Genomic DNA, 16,919 nt, shown 5'->3' on the forward strand with positions numbered 1-16,919 from the left:
CCACTCTCTGTCCAAGGTCTTGATTTGGCCTATCCAGAGAAGCAAGAAAACTATGAAACAAAGACAATATAAATGGAAGTGTTGGACCAAGAAACAGCCCTGCTGGTAGCCCACATCCCTTAACTGCCTCATGAAATGATCATCAATACTGAAAATGTATTACAGCATTCCCTTATAGAACATGTTGGCTGTCACTCAGAATCAACATCCTGGTGTGCATCTATGCTTTTTGCATCTGACGTGGCGTACATGTCAGGAGTCGAGGACAGAATGACACCTGAGTATGAGTCCGGAGTGTGCTGTAAATCTTTGGAAAGGGTGCCTGTTCCTCTTTGGGGAACTGTAGATGAAAGATCAAAGCTATCCTGTGCAATCAAACTGTAAGGAATTGGATTATTTGTTGAGAGGGGTAAGGAACCACCTCAAATAATAATCACAATCAGGGCCAGGGTGAAACCTTAAAGTCACTAAATTAATTGAGCTCAACCCCTGGCAGCTATTGCACATAGGAGACGGCTTAACTCAGAGGCAAGATGCAAAGTATTTAGGACTTTCTTTAACAGTGATAACGTTAAAACATAGCACAAGAAAAATCCTAAACCAATTTAGAATCATAGGGTACATTTTAATAAATAAAATGACAACAAAATGACAAACATTCAATAAAAGGAACTAAAGTTATTAAAGTTGAAAGGTCAAAATAGCATCAAAAAGCATTAGGCACAAACCACGGTCATCTGATTGAACTTGACTGGTACCTAGTGTGAGAAGTTGGCCTGGTATATGCTGTCCACTAATTATAGTGGCACCTTGCACCAGTCCAAACAACCCCTTATTGATGATAGGTTAAAGACAACCTATATTGAAAGCTATAATAGTGGTAGCTATGGAGAGCAGCCCTCAGGCTAAGTCTTGAAAGAATGTAAAGCAGCTTGTTTTACCAGTCTATAATCCCGTGAATGGCTAAATGAAAGGCAACCACACCAGGTATATACATAAAAGATATGTATTTATTTCTAAACACACCCTACTAGTCTCTTTATGAGGCTAGAGGTCTAAACACATAAGTTACACTTCAAATAGTACAGTAAAATAGCACAAATACACGTCAGACCCTAGGGGTGAGCCAAACCATATAGTAAAATAGGGGTATAAGAACCACGACTTAACTAGAGCCTGTAGAATTGCTGGGACCCCAAGGAACCACCCAAGGTAGTGACACAGGGGACCCACGGGGGCCGTGTGCAGTGTGAGAACACAGCCGCGAGCTCCTGTTAGCTTCTATGGGGAAAGTCGCGGTTAGATTTTTAAAGAATAGGGACCCTTAGAAATGAGTCAGGACCAAACCCTTTTGGACTTAGGAAGTTCTAGGGTCAACACCCACAGGAGCACCGGAGTACTCATGTTACCTCACCCAGGGAAGCCAGTTGCATAGGTGTCAAATGGTGTCGGGTCGCGTCGTCGGCTAGGCGAATGCCCACCGATGTCGGGTGATTTCAGGTGAAGAAGGTGAAGCTTGACTCTTCAGCCATGAGGACCAGGAGGCGTCAAGGACAACCAGGAGCTGGATTCGAGCTGTCCCATAAAAGGATGTTGAGTGCTGCAGCGTTGGTGCCCGGATTGGACACAACAAGCCTTGGCAACAGCAACCCATGCAGAAAGTAGAATGATGCTTCGGTGCAGACCAGTAAGGTCTGGGGATTCACCACGTGGTAGGAAGTCAGGGCACGTCTGAAGCAACCAGGGAAGCCCAAGGAAAATCAAAGTTACCTTCACAGGGACCCACCAGTCGACGGACCAGGGATCGCGAAGGGATCTCAAGATGAATCACAAAATGGCGGGTGACTAGGCCAACAATCTTTGGTGGATTCTCTGCTCGAGGTGGGGCCTACAAGTAACCCCAAGGACGATTTCAAGAAACGTCAAAAAGTCAATGCACTTGCAAAAGTACACCGTGACCAGGAATTCCGGTTCCACGTTACTCACGAGGGCTGCGGGTCTCAGCTTTGCTGGGGACTCGGGTCGGCCTCTGAGAAGTCTGGAAATCCTTTTCCTGTGTTGCAAAGTTGTTGGCGTCCGGCGGGAGCTTCGGAGATGCAGACCGGCAATTGCTTCGTTGATGCCTGCCAAGCAGGGGAGTCACTCTTTGACCCCAAGAGAGATTTCTTCCATCCTCTAGTCTTGAGTAGTAAGTCGAAGTTCCAGGATTCAGTTGCAGAGTTTCGTCCAGGGATATCTAAAGTCCTGTTGCCAGGAGTTCCTTACTTATACCTAAGGAAGGGGTTGGACTAACTCAGGGGACCCGCCAGAGCAGGGGCTGGAAGCCCTTGAACCGGTTTGAGCTGGACTGTGCACAGGGACACCAAATGTCCCCCTGTGCAGGACTTCAAAGCACTCTGAGAGTGCTCCCACCCAGCCCCAATGCACATCAGCCTGTCTGGGAAGTGATTACACCTCCCTGTGACAGGAAAACTATTGTCCAGGCCTCCCCTGCAGGAGTTTTGGTCAGTAGCAGGAGGCCAGACCCGTGTCTGTGGCTGCAGCATCCATTTTGTGATGCCAGGGCTCTGTTAAGTTGGTACCGGGTATACCTGTGCTGTCATGTCTCTCCCGCTAGAAGGGTGGGATCATATTCTCTCATCAGGAATTGATGGGGGTATGATTCCAAGGTGTTTGACACCAAACACAACATGTTTCCGTGTAGCCAGTCCAAAGTTAGCATTAACCGTTTTAGTTATAATGCACTTAAGAGTATATGGTCAGGCTGCACCACTGACAACCCCGGAGGATAGATTCCGAAGGCTGCAGAGGGGCTCAGCTCATGCCTGGGCACCCTCTCACATATAACCAAGCACCCTGCCGTCAGGATTGATAAGTCCTGCCATAGAGGTGACTGATAGGTTTCTATGTGCAGTGATAGGTGCGATATAGTGAACCTATATCCCTGTAAGGGGTGCATGCACCACCTTACCCAGGCTGCAGTAGCAGACCTGTGGTGTCATTTTGGAGGGCTTTCCATGGGTGGTATAATACATGCTTCAGCCCCTGGGAGGCCTCTTGGGTACCTATGCCCTGGGTACATAGTATACCATATACTAGGGACTCACAAGGGTACTCCAGAATCCAATCTGAAGTGTAACTAAGGTACATGGAATCAATTTAGAGAAGAAGCAGCTAGGCTGGGGTCCTGAATAGAAGGGCCCCAGCCAGACAAAAGTCGAAAAACAGTGAAACACAAGCAGATCACATTGGAGTGCTGGACAGATACAGAAACCAGTTTCGACCATGTTAGAGGTTTTACCTTTCGACTTGGTTTCTGAAATGGAAGTAAAAAAAACAGCAGGGCAGAAGGATGTTGCCGGTGAGGGCTCCACGTGGTTAGATAGCTGCTGGGTTTGGTCTGTGTGAAGCTGTTAACTTTTGGTGGGAAAGCTTAGAGTGGGAGAAATTTGAATGTTATGCCGTGAGAAGGTCCCTCGCTGTCTGGATAATTTTTGTGCCTTTACTCAGTGAAGAGTTTTAATTTCTTAACTTCGGTCCCAATTTATATCTTGTTGTTCTGGCTGTTCGTCCTCCATTATGGAAGTTTCGATCCATCTGCCATGCTGGTGGAGGTTCTCCCACCTGACATATATTTTATGGGACAACCTCCATCAGCCTTAATGGAGGTTCATCCAACGGACCAGCGGTTAGCCTCCGTCACTGATGTAAATTCGTCTGGTGTCGGATAATACTCCGTCAGTGGTAATTTATCGACTGCCAGATTCATATGTGCCTGTCATATTGGCAGGGTTGCAGGGGTGTTGTGACAGAGTAATTAAACAACAGACGTGCTTTCCGTTGATGTATCCATCCATAATAATGACGAACGTGTATGTCATGCACACCTGAGCTTAATGCCAACATTAATTACACCTGGACACCAACACTATAAAGCACACCCCTTCCTAAACAACAATCCTTTGTCTATATATTTTGAAGCAGGTAGACACAAAGGAAGTTCTGCTGTTCCCTTAAAAAAACCTCCAATTTCTTTCCATATCTTTGCTTATTACGTTTTATTTTATCTTACCATGGCAGGAAGATGAAACCCTACATTTTTAGAGATAGAATTAACAGTCATGGTTGATGAGATTTTTAGTGTAGAGTGCCAGTACTTTGGTACCTTTGTTCAGAATACCACCATTACACAGAAAAGGCAAATGTGGGATAGAATTGTCACAAGGGTGAATGTAGTATCTAACACCAGATGAGGAAATTAGGCAGCATTGGAATGAGCTGCTAGGGAAAATGTGCTCCCTGGCCTCAAACGCTTACTTAGAGGCCCAGCAGACAGGTGATATTTCTCCCAGGCCTATAATTCTTTTTCCATGGGATGAGAAGGTCTATAGAATCCTGCACACTGAAAGTTTTGCAGAAATCCCAAGTGGAGTGGAGACTGATAAGTAAAAGCAGTGTATGTCTTCAGTCAAGTGAAATGTAATCCTATTTATTATAGCTGTCTATATAGTAGGTCACAAAAACATTGCCTTTTATGACCTAAATTAAATGTTATGTTTCATTTTCACATAGAGGTCTAAATTGTGTATCAGTAAAGGGTTTAAATGGAGCTATCATCTCTCCATGCTCATGATATCATATGTTTATCCACTTATCTCAAATAATTTTGTTTCGCAGTACTATGAGGATCATATTTGTTTTGGCCTTAATAGTAATGGTGTAAGGATGCTGAAGCATACATTGGCTGACTAACTCAGCCCAGGATCTATTCCCAGGGACCTAACAAGTGATTAAAAGGTATCTACAAATTGGGGTTTCTCTGCTTCTCAATTATCATTAACCTACATCATGTAGTATATGTGTTGGTATATACTGCACCAAAATCTGAGGTTTTGCGTGTTTACATGTACTTATTTATTTTTTAAACACTGCTATTTATATATAATCTGTGTCTTCTTTATAAGGACCACATCTTTGGGTATGCAATTAGGGGATACACACTACATCTCCAATACTGTCTCATGGTTGGCCATGCTTTAAATGTAAATTTTTTCACATAATCATGCCATATGTTCTACATATAACTGCTATACGGATGTATTACATCTTTAGAATATTATATTTTTACATTTGCAAAGGGGTAAATTGAGAACAATGTGTCACTTATGAAGTTGTTTTGACAGTCTCCATTGTTTATGTTAAACTCATGTGTTCCCTAGTCAGGATGGGCTACTAGCATTGCTGCTGAATTTCAGTATTCTGCCTATACTTGGCAACTCATGGGGACTGTCACAAGCACACCGTGACAATTTTAACAACGTTTCTATGTCAATATTGGATTATAAAATGGACATTTTGTTTCAGTGTTATCAGACAGACGGAGAGCAGTTTTGTATAAATCTATATAGCTACTCCAGTGTCATAAATTACACCAAGGCCGGTAGGCCACTTATGAGACTGTAACTCACACGGACAATATATGTAATGTTTGTGATGGAGTCTTCCATTTGATGAACTCAAAATCAGTCCCCTTTTTCCTCACACTCTACTATATCATATCTAGCCACGGATAAAGGAGTATGGTAATATTTAGCAGATTTGCAGGTCCCCCTTGTAAACAAAACATTACTCAGAATCTCAAGTATCAAATGTTTATCAGGATAAGTTTGTCTTTCATAAGTAATTTATTGCTATTTCAACTATCATTGTAGGACCCTCAGCCAGAAGTGAAGTCCAGCAACCCACAGAAAATCTTCCACAATCACCCCAACTCCAGCATAAACCTTGAGTGGACAGATATCTCCTGGTGGTCTTGATCATGAGGTATAACAGCCAGGCCCATCTGGTTTGTCGGGTACGGCTGCAAGGGGGGGGGCCTCAAGCAGCAAACACTACATAAATATCTTCTAGTGTAGCCTAGTCCCCTCCTCAACAAGCTGTTGCTCCATCTGGCCACTGTACCCAACACCACCTGCTCAGCAGTGTGCACACCTGTCCTGACACCTGTATTTACTACAGCAACTATAGCTGCAGTGGACCCAGGACTCACTGTAAAGATGCACACTGTCACAGGGTAGTGAGGTTAGGGGTAGGCCTGTATTGGCTCAGATGAGTGAGGACATTCATGCCCATAGTTTACACACAACTATGGGACAGAACATTATTGGTGCAGCCTCCGGGCATTAAGATCAGATTGGCTAGATAATAGCTCTGATAAAAAAATGACTTCTTGCAGGAGCAAAATCAGTTTCAGAAGCAGAATAATGACCTTATGGAGTATCAAGATTTAAATCTTGGGCTCCCTTTTGGGTTTAGTGCAGGATGGTTTTAAAGACATTTGTAGCTATTAGTGAGCCATTTACACCTTTCTGTTGACTTTCATTAATTGACAACATCCAACCATGCTCCTCCACATGAAGAGAGGCTCAGCAAATGCCTGAGACACCTGTCATCACCTCTCACTTCGGAGACATCAGTTTGTATGGGCCAGTAGGAGATGATGCCATCAAGACCACCAATAAGAGGCGCATGCACTAATTTCCATCAGTGAGGCCCCAGCATTCATTTTTTGGAGATTTTCAGATACACATTTGCTTTTTCACAAAAGTGTTATAGCTGGTCAAGGACTTCAAATAACTGTGATTTTACCCTAATAAGCTGACTCCAACATGATAGTTAATTCTGTCTCTGAAAACGTTTTTTGTTCTGTTACTAATTTGTTTTCCTATAATAGCTACAATTTTGTTTGGTTGAAATTTGATGATAGCCAAATACAATCTTCCTCTTAGTAAATTTTATAATCTCTTTTGTGGTTTCTAACGTTATGTCACAGCCTCTATGTCAACATAGTGAAAATATTTATATCCTATCTAAATCACTAATGAAAGCCTTATATTATGTACAGGAAAAAAATATTTCAGCAACTCTAATGTTGATCTTACACATGTTACAATTATGTGACACATATAGCAGGATAAAATCCATTTTTGTTCGAGAACTTAGCTTGAAAATCATTATATACAACAATTTTTTTTTAAAGAATGAGGTTGCACGGGAGCTTTGCTTTGTTATGCTGTGCCCACCATCACCTGTGTAGGGAGACTCAGAGTCCCAGGACACCTTGTGCCAGGAGGTGCCAACGCGAGACCTGGGGAAAGAGGTGGCCACACTTCGTTTCGTGCTACAAAGCGTGTTGTGGGCTCCCGTGTGTTGGGGAGCTTAGCTTTTTTGTGACCACCATCACCCATGTAGGGGACTCGGAGTCCCAGGAGAACTCGTCCCAGTAGGTGCCAAAGTGAGACCATGGGAAGAGGCAGCCACACCCCTCTTCGCACTACCAAGCACATTCGGCCGCACCCGTGTGACGCCGGGGCCAAGGAGGCCTGGTAGATGCTGGGATGGGCCAGCCCTCTTGGCTTTTCGGTTGATCCCTTGTAATTGGCTCTGGTGAGTGTGGTCTCTTTATTTCCATTGACTGGGAGCCTAACCTGCTGCTACGGGCAAGCGCAAGCTGGTGTAGGAGGGATCCACAGTCAATCTCCAAGCTGGCATATCCCTGGGCTCATTCCTGTTTTGGGCCGTTAGCATAGTTGTAAGGAGATTGGGAGATTAAGCTAGGGAAAGATGTCTCTCTTTGAACTCCATTCCAGAGTCAGCTACCACCACCACCCCAATTGCGACCACGCTAGCATTAGGGGTGAGTCTTCATGTACTCAAAGTATGGGCACAGTGGATTCCGGGCACCCAAGGGAAGCTGTGACCAACCCTAGGATCATACCTCCTTCCGATCCTTGATGAATTCAAAGCCAGCCTTCTTTGAACCTGCACCTGATCGTTGCCCGTATGTGGCAGTTCTGATTGGAATACTTCCCTTGCCAACTAATAAGGCGGAATCACATTGGAAACTGAAAGTAACGTTTGTCATTGGCTTACACGGAATACCACATTTAAGATGTCAGAGTATAATGATAGTCTTTTGGTGAGGAGAACTGGGTGGATTGGCAGGTCACCGAAATCAGTTGAGGGGGACTCCATAGTTATCAACTGCAGGGCTCTGGCCCTGGTGCATCGTTTGGTTGGCTCTGGCCGCAAGCCTAGTAACTTTGTTTTGATGGCAAGCGTTGTCCCGTTGGTTTTTTTCTATAAACCCCTTTTCCCCTGTCCCCCTGCTAATATGACAAGGAGAAGAGCATTTCACCAGCAAGATCAAGTTCCAGGTGTTCCTACTATCCTCACTTCTAATAGATTCTTGACACTCTCTGATCTTGACACCAATGACTGACTTGTTCATCCTCTGGTATTCAGTCCATCAAGCTCTAAGGTTGCTGGTGATAAATTTGATGCCAGTTTAAAACTTTAAGCTGCGGATGTCTCCCATTTTGTACCGGATGCTATTAACGTGCCTTTTAAAAATTTGTCAAATTCTTGTTTGCCAGCTAGGCTGCTATCTATAGTAATGTTTGTTTTGATAATAATTTGGCACCAATTCACGAATGTTCACGACATTTACAAAACTAGTGTACAACTTACTTCTGTTGCTGTCTTGAAAGTTTCGGGGTGATTTGTGAAGTGGGGGTCAAGAAAAAGGGGGCGCCAAAACGTTTTTCCCCATGCAATGTCTATGGGGATTTTGCACATTTTTTGACACGCCTACAGCCCGAACCACTGAACAGAATTACACCGCACAGGATGGAAAGATAAATCTTGGTCTGCAAATTGTGCTTTTGTGATTTTGGGTAAATCTCTTCTGTAGTTTGGGAATTATCAAAGAAAGAATTGTATAGATATCTAGGGATGTGGATCCGAAGCCCAATTGGGGTAAAGAAACTTACACAAACACCATACCCCCGGGAGTAGGTCAGAGGGCCTGGCTTTGCGGTCATCCCCCACCACGCACAGCCTAAGGCTTTTTTAACATACGGTAATTATATATTACCTTATGTTAAAAAAACATTGACATTCACTGAAAAAAGGTTACAGGGAAGTTATAGTTAGGCTGATGTTTTACCCACACAAAACCATACATAGTTATACTTATAGTTATACTTATCTGAAGAAACTATACCTCATGCTGTTAAGTAACTTTAGGCCACAAGTTATTGTTTCTTAACATAAGTATAACTATAACTGCGGAATTTCTGTGGTTTTGTGTAGCTAAATATATATATTGGTAATACTATATAAAATGATGTGTTTTCTTTTCTTTTCGTGTGCAAACTTAGGAAGAAAAAATGGCCCATGTTGTTTATTATACGATAATACATGCATTTTGCATTTGCAATTTAGCATTATTGATACTGTAAGATTTCACATTTATTTTGTTTTCTCCTGTGTTTCTTCCTATGTCCAGGTCAGCCCCCATCAGAAGATGAAAATCTGGTGGGTCATCTCAAGGAAATTGCAGACCCAAACGATCCATAAGCGCCATAGCCTGCACTGCCAGAATCAGTGGGCAGACCTGCGACGCTGGACCAAAATAACAGCTGAGGTCCAGCTCAGAAAGTCCTCCAAGGAGTGGCCCACCCTGACTCCTTTAATGGCCTGCATCTTGGCAGTGGACTACCCACTGCTGATGGGGAGCTGAAGGCCAGAGAGCAACTACAAAGTTGTAAGTGCAAGGTCATTTGTATCATATTGTATGATTATTCTTTTTTTTCCAGGCCCATGAACTAAGTCTAAGTAGTGGTACTCAAGCCACAACTCTAACAATGTGAAGTCTACTCTTTTATAATTTCAAGTTGTAGTTTGAGGGGTAAGTAAATATATAGCATCCCATCCATCCAATCAAAACTGTGCTTGTGCTCTGTCCCTAAAACATGGTAAGATTGTTCTTGTGGCGTGTTGTCACTTTATTTGTTTTGTGTGCTGCATAAATACTGTATACATTGCCTCTAAGTCAAGCCTGACTGCCTGTAGCTAGGAGTTACCAGAGGGCTAAGGACAGGGTAACCGAGTAAGTATTGTGGTTCTCCCTGACAACGATTGTGTCTGTTGCCTGAGTGGGCCTTCCACCCCCACAAACAATAAACCCATTTATTACAAATGTACACTAGAATATGTTTACCTAAGCATTTTCTACACATTGTGTGAATATTATAAATAAATAAAAGTGTGTCATCGGATACTCTGTGCCTGCCTTAAAACATATCAATGTAAGTTAGCCAAACAAGAATCTGTAGGAAGTGAATGATTACCCACATTAAGGCAAAATTATGGTTTAATACAATTATCATAAGATTGTTTGCTACTTTAGTGCACATGTACAGTTAAAACCGGACCAACCTCTTACATTGATTTTCCCTTCATCTATACTGATTTGACTCAGTAATTGTAATAATTTTTCAGATGATGTAAAGTCAATCCCAGTTGCAATGGACATTTAGATTATTGATGTAAGAAATTGGTTACTGTTTGTGAGGTTAGAAGCCCCACTGAGGCATTAACCACAATCATTGTCAGTGTGAACCACAAAAAGTCATTAAATTAACCTGTGTTTAATTCACTGTTAGCTTGCCACAAATGCAGTCAGGCTTAACTTAGAAGCAATATGTAAAGTAGTTATGCAGCACACAAACAGTAATAAAGTGAAAATACAGAAAGGACATTTCTCGAATCATTTTACAAAATAATTGTAGCTTTTAATCACTAAATTGACACCAAAACAAATTCAATTAAATCAGTAGAACCAGGTTTATTTGGTCAAAAATAGTTCTTAAGCTATCAAACCGCAACCGCAGACATCTGATAATGCTACATCAGACCCCAGATCAAAATAAAAAGTTAAGGCCGACCTCGATGGAGCGTGGGTTGGATACAAGAGATGGATTGGGCCTGGTTTTGGATTACCTTCGGTTTTAGAAAAAATATTTAAAATTTCATGGAGAAGGTACAGTAAGCAGCTGGACAAAGCTGTAGACTGTAGCCGAATAGGACTTCCCAAGGCTGCATACCTTCATCAAGAGGTTCAGCAGAAAGGGGTTTGCTGTTGTGGAGAAGAATGTTAGCATTGGGAAGTCAATCCCATTGGTGATGCAGCTTTGGTGGATCATTTTTTAGGTAGGTATTGGTCTCATGTCGGTTCTCAGAGCAGAAAGGTCCCAGCTATTAGGGTTAACCAGGAGCACTACCACCAAAGCCACTTCCAAGGCTGCAGAACCTGGGGGCACTATTTGGGGGTTAGCACTTACTTCAGCAGAGTCCAGCAATATGGTTAGAGCAATCTGGAGCTTGTTGTGTCCTTGTAGCTTGCACAGGAGCCCAGCCAACTAGCCCTTGGATTCAATCTAGCAGTCCTGGGTTCAGGGAGCAGGTCAAATCTTCCATCCTCAGGCAGCAGGGCAGAAGTGCAGTCCTTCTTCTGAGTCTTCTACAGGGCCAGACGTGATCTGAAGAATTGTCCTGGTGGCCCAGCATTTATACCTTGCACCAGCCTCTGTGTGTGGGTGTACTCTCTGTGCTAATCCCACATCTGGTTCTGCAAAGTTCTTCCCTTCCCCTGTCAAGGCTCAAAAGTGACAAAAGCCTGGTGTCAGTTTCCTATGTGTGGGCTGGAGGCAAAGTCCGGTGAGGTATATGTGGGCGGGAGACAGCTTCACCCCAATCCATCCTGGCGAGATAGGTGATTCTGTTCATATCTAACCCCCTTTGTGTCACTGTCTTGGAGGAATACACATACCCAACAGCAGAGCCATGCACAGGCATGTGACCCAGGACACTGAAAGAAGGCACACATGTTTGAGACAAGAAATGCCAACTTTATATGACTTTCTGTGACTTTACATCAAACGTTAACATTAGAGAGGATTTTAAATGACAGATTATTGGAGTCTCATCAGCATATCTCTATCTGCTCCCAATCCAAAATCAGCATGTATGAATGTAAAAAGGTAACTCAGTGTTAGTCAATGGGAGAGATAGGCCTTAGAACAGTTAAAAATTACCTTAGACACTTTTCATTGCCAGAACAGATAAAACTTAATAATACATGTCCTCATTTTTAAATAGTATGCATTCTGCCCCATAAACTGTTAGGGTCTACCCTGGGGGTGACTTATAATTTTGTAAAAGTTAGGTTTCGAACTGACAACATTTTTTTTGCAAGGTCAAAATGGCAGTTTAAAACTGCACTAAAGGCTGCCGTGGCAGGCCTGTGACCTGTTTTAAAGTGGTACTTTAGTGGGTGGCACAATGTGTGCTTCAGGCCCACTAGTAGCCTTTAATTTAAAAGTCCTCGGTACAGACAGTACCATACATTATGGACTTACAAGTAAATTAAATGTTCTAGTACACAAGCACTTTAGCACTGGTTAGAAGTGGTAAAGTGTTCAGGGTTTTAATGCCAACAAAAACAGGGTCAGAAACAGAAGTCCAATAACCCACTGTAGCCCTGCCTAGAGGGCCAGGTCCAAACAAAATATTTTCCAGCTTTGCCCAACTCTTCTGTGCTTCACATGCTCACCATTTAGCAAAAATTTGTGTAAGTCCAGATTTTATATCTTCTTACAAATAGTAGAGTTTAGGCCATCAGCTAGTATCCATTACCTTCATAGGAGGTGTGGAAGGATGATAATCATTTGTGCAGATGCCAGAGAACAGTCCAATGTGTGTCCATTTTAATCTGATCAGGTGACCTGTCAACAAAACAACCCGAAAGTGTGTAAAGTAAAGCTGTTTATAAGAGCCCTTTTTTTGTTCAATTGTTTGTCATAGTACAAATTTGGTATCCCGGTATGTCACACATGAGGTAAGTCAGGTGACCCTTGAAATTAATGATGGGATTGTTGAGTGAAGGTACCTCAGCTCCTGCCCCAGTCCACCCAGAAATGGTCTCTGATGAGGCTCTGGATTTGTTGTGAAGCCTCTCTGGTAGGGCAGACTGCACTATTGTGTACCATCCTGGGAATAAGCCAGCAAATGATCCAGTTAGTAGCATTCCTGGATGGCATACACAGTGCAGTGTCTGCAATACAGAAAGGCTTAGTCTGGAGAAGAGCCCCCTTAGCCATCACAGTACCACCTGCCCTTTTTTCTCTGGACCCATCCTTCTCCGAAACCCTTCTCCCTACTACCATTCCACCACCAACTCCCTCACCAAAAAGAACCCCAACGCCATACCCCTGCACTACATCCACACCCCCACAAACAGAAAACTGCAAATACTAACTAACAGCATCACCAACACAACAAACCAAACATACACACACACAAACAAAACACACCAGTACAACACAGTGCACCACCACCTCAACTACAGACCCATCCAACATGCTGACATACTCACATACACCCATGCACCCACCAGTACTCACAATTATCACAGCCATCACCACAAACACCAGCAACACACAAATACCCACACCCCAACGCCAACCTCTACCAAACACTCAGCCAAACCCACTGCCTCACCGAAACCTATTCCCTCACCTAAGCACACACCCAAAAAAACACCCTCTCCCAAACCCACATGTCGTCTCAAGCACACAACAAAAAACACTCTTACCCAAACCCCACCCTCACACAAGCACACACACAAAAAGCATCCCCACCCAAACCTACACCCTAATAAATACAAATTCTAGATTTGTAAAGTGTGATTTATCACCCCTGCAGATATCCAGGTGTTGGGGGCTGTCAGAGAGATTAAATGAGCTACTGCCCAGAGTTCCATCATGCTGAGCTGCTGCCAGAGCCAGGGATCGAACTATGAGCCCCATGCTCCAGAGTCATCTGCTGTAGCCGCTGCACCACAAACCTACACCCTCATCCAAACTCAAGCTCTCACATACACCCACCCAAACCCACAACCTCACCCACAGCCAGACACATCGCAAATCACAATCACATCTGATGGTAGCACAAAACATACACACTCACACTTGCCAACACGCAAGACCATCCCCAAATACCACACCCATTCCAGCACCCAGTACTTCCTAAGCACCCTCTTCACCCACCAAATCTCCCCTCACAGACAAACACTCCTACTCCTACTCCTAAACCACCTCAAAAAAAGACCCACACATGCCCCAATAATTCTTTGAGGTGCCTGAATTCCATCAGCTTCTGGAGTGAGAGAAGGCTCTTTAGGAGGAGGAATACTTTGTTCCATAACACTTTGGAGGCAAGATTATTTAGCAATGAGAAACTGTTAATACTGTTTACAATGTATTCTTGATTTGTTTTATGAAAATAACATTGCGTTTTATGAGAGAAATGTTTCTCTTAAAATAAATTTATTTTAACATTTCTAGCATGGTTTCATTTGTCTTTTTTACATCCACTACATAAAATATGTTTACATTTGATTTCATGTACACTGCAGTTCAACATATGCTGTTACTGGTGTGAAACTACCAGGTCAAGTGTGGAGGGTTAATCCCCATGGATATGACAATGGAAATCAAAATTGTAATGAGGCTTGCAGAATTCTTGCTAAAACGCCTGCATCAACCACTTTTTGCCAACTACTCCATCAATGGAGTAGTGTGAAAGTGACGGAGACAGCTGGGGTTTGACTGAGTTTCTGCATCAAACTGATAACATATAAACCGGGCAGACAGACAGTTATGATGGCGAATAGATGTATTCCCAAATCTTGATTATCTGGACACATTAGCCAAGATATAAATCTGACCTTTAGAGTTCTCTTCATGGTCCTGGGGACCAGAGGGAGAGCGGGTTCAGTCTTCAGTGCTCTTCTGACATCACAGACAGCAAGTCCAGTCCTCTTCTATTCTTCTACAGGCCCAGAGAGTGTGCTGAGGAGGGTACTGTGGGTGCCACAGTCATGCCCATTGCGAGTTTGTGGGTGGTGGACACTCCTGGCTCCTTCCTACCCAATGGAGTAAAAGTTTCCACGGGCAACCCTACCCACATTTGCACCACTTCCTGTATGCTCTACTTCAAATATCCCTGTGGTGCCCTTCTGTTTCTAAACCCAATATGATAGAACCTTTCTTCCCCTGTGAAGAGCAGAGGTGTGACCAGGGAAATGAGCAAGGCCTCCTCTGTGGTTACCCTATACCAGTTGTGGGGTCAGCTCCTCATCCACTGGGTCTCATGCCTAATTGGCAAAGGGGACAAAAAAAGGAGACAGGCCCGGCTGTTAGCTACATCTGCCTGTGGCAAGGTATGCCTCTTTGAAGTAAATTAAGTTCCTGGGCACAACAGAGATGATCAGCCTTCCAGAGGAACAGGAAACCCCCAAGCCAAAAACCTTTCTCTCAGCTCTGGGAGCAGATTCACACATCATCAAATGGGATATTTAGCTCCTAAGAAGCAGTTGGAAGCTCATGTAAATGTGATTCTACAGGCATCAGGCAGGTAAAAGGTAACTTTGTAAAAGTACCATTTATAAAATATTTACTACGAATCCAACTTTACCTCTGAATTGGGAGTGTAATCGTTTAACAAGTCCAAGAATGAACTTTGTAGCAGTTTCCCAGGCGAAAATAACAATATTTAATGTATAAGACGGTATCGCAATGCTTCTCAATGGAACAGTCAAACCTGCTATAGAATAAAATAACTTTGGGGGCTTTTTCATATTAAGGGCATGTTTAACATTGAAGTTTAACAGCTCCTGCTTTTAAATGTCATACACCTTGACTCTAGGGGCAATAAGGCCTACTTAAAGGTGACATATATCAAATGTTTTTTGGGGCAGGTAGAAGTTGCAGTTTTAAAAACTGTATAGCAAGGCTGCAGAGTCTATTTTGCACTGTCACTGCAGTAGGTGGCACAATGGATGCTATAGCCCACTGGTGAAATTTAACTTACATGCCCTAGATACACTTTGTACCATATACTAGGGACTTATATGTAAGCTAAATATGTCAGTTAGGGGTATGCCAATTTCATTGTGTGCATTTACACTTTTCCCCTACGGTACAGAGCACAGCCAGCAAAAAAAGTTAAGACAAACATTGTTATGGTACACCATGAAGGAAATGGTCATTTCCAACACTGTGTGACCCTCAATAAGGGCCTACAACTCCCTCCTGTTTTAGTTGACTATTCCCCCTTGTGTGCCAGGGTAATATGCCCTTAGATCTACAACAACAGACATGAATGATAAAGATGTGCTAAATGTACTTGTGAGAAATGGATTTCTTTAAGTGGTTCTAACAAACTTCTGTCAAGAAGCCGTGAAGATTAAAGACACTGCTGAGATTTAAAGCCCTAAACAATGGAGTTTATATACCTCAAAGGGACATAAAGCACAGCGCTTTAACTGAACCCTCCACACTGTTTTTTAAAAGTTGATAGAAGCCATAAAATGGAAAGTCCAATTACCACAGGCTGTGTTTACAGTTTGATTTCCCCCTTTGGCTTCTGATGACATCAATTCTTTGAAACTGCGACAAGGAATGCAGCCAGAACATGTACTCGAGATCATTAAAAAAAAGTGGGAACAACATGGGTGAAAACAGGAGCGAGTAGTTTTGTTTGTTCAAACCTGGAATAACAGTTAATCCAGATCCTAAAGTTAGTATAAGAGACCCTCCAGAAGAGTCAAGATCACTGAAAGCTCTAATGTGATCAAGGACCCAATGCCAGCATTTCAATGCAAAGGATCACATCATGTGCTGTTTCTAAGGTCTTTCTTAGTAATTTGACAATCCTCTCAGGTTTCAAATAGATTAACTCCTAATTAGCTGTTTTACTAGAGACAGCCAAGAGATGCTTTGGAAATTGTTAAGAATGAAAGGAATGTTAAGGGTGACTGCAAGACTCATCAATGTAATTCATAAAAACTCACTAGAAGGGTTAGTCCAGGTGCTAAAGTTAGTATAAGAGAATCCTCAAAAAGACCAAGTTCCCAAAAAGGTTTTATAGGATCATAGAGCCAAATCACAATGGTTTAATATAGGTCTTCAACTTATTGCCAACGTCCACAAATAAACTAGTAACTCAGTGTT

The 16,919-nt window shown here is 42.9% G+C and overlaps 1 pseudogene; it reads left to right on the forward strand.

Annotated features, from left to right (window-relative positions):
- LOC146862257 (uncharacterized) overlaps positions 1–16,919 on the forward strand; it is a 42,870-nt pseudogene that overhangs the window by 18,303 nt on the left and 7,648 nt on the right.

Source organism: Triturus cristatus, chromosome 2_2 (genome assembly GCF_964204655.1).
Source record: "Triturus cristatus chromosome 2_2, aTriCri1.1, whole genome shotgun sequence".
Lineage (NCBI taxonomy): Eukaryota > Metazoa > Chordata > Amphibia > Caudata > Salamandridae > Triturus > Triturus cristatus.